The 1,055-nt window shown below is 35.4% G+C and overlaps 1 protein-coding gene across 4 annotated transcripts in view; it reads left to right on the forward strand.

Annotated features, from left to right (window-relative positions):
* LOC117167149 (fibroblast growth factor receptor 3-like) overlaps nt 1-1,055 on the forward strand; it is a 57,577-nt gene that overhangs the window by 29,946 nt on the left and 26,576 nt on the right. The window lies entirely within an intron of this gene.

A 1,055-nucleotide genomic window follows, 5' to 3' on the forward strand; every position in this document is an offset into this window, starting at 1 on the left:
ATATTTACAAAGTTATAAATTTTCAAAGTTCAAAATTTGACGTTTTTTGCAAACTTTGAGTATCGATTATTCTTGACCTATTGAATATTTTTCGAAAATTGACGAAGCAACTTGTTCTTTGAAAGCTCCTCTACCTATTCATTGTACGCGACATTGGATTAATCAGTCGGAAGCCTAGTTATCGTAATTTACAAGTAGCGCCTATTATGCGCGCGACAGTGCGTTTGGCGCTTATGGCCAGCGCGCGGCGAGGTACTCGCGGCCTTACTGAAAAAAGTATGAAGTTTGTCCCGACTCTTTGCAGTCAATCAATCAGTTCTCACCAAATGATTATTTTATTATAAATAAATATTATTTTATTATCGACTAAATATCATACACTGTTTGTACGTATCAAAATACACAAAATATGGATATTTTTCCGCTCATTTTTGTTCATCAGTCTTATTAAATTTATTTTTGCACGTATTGTTTTTTTGACACACACAAAATGAGCAACATTTTATTTTGGCTTCTAAACAGCAACACGAAGCAGTTCGAGTACAAGCTTTACACCGACAAGTTGGCACAAATTCGTTCGAAGGCGGTAATAATGTGTAAATTTTCTTTGGCAGCAACAAATTGTCCTGCATCTTATATCCATATAACAATGGATCTAATTTGTCAGCATTTTTGTTCAAACAATTAACTTGGTGATAAGTTATGTAAAATGCTCGCTTTATATGTAAAGCCATAGAAGCAGACGTTGGTGGCAAATTTTCCAGATCAAAAGTTCTTGTACTCCAGTGATAATGTTGGTAACGCAACTCATTAAAACTCTTTAATTCAGTATTTTTTTGGTATACTTTTACTAAGTACTCTTCGGCCAACCCTGCATAATTGTTTAGACAATCAATAGACGAGCCTGCAATTGTTATTGAATACGTAATTGTATTACATTAAAGGAATAGCTATGCCAAACGCACTGTCGCGCGCACAAAAGGCGCTACTTGTAAATTGCGATAACTAGGCTTCCGACTGGTTAATCCAATGTCGCGTACAATGAATAGGTAGAG

This window comes from Belonocnema kinseyi, chromosome 2 (assembly GCF_010883055.1).
Source record: "Belonocnema kinseyi isolate 2016_QV_RU_SX_M_011 chromosome 2, B_treatae_v1, whole genome shotgun sequence".
Classification (NCBI taxonomy): domain Eukaryota; kingdom Metazoa; phylum Arthropoda; class Insecta; order Hymenoptera; family Cynipidae; genus Belonocnema; species Belonocnema kinseyi.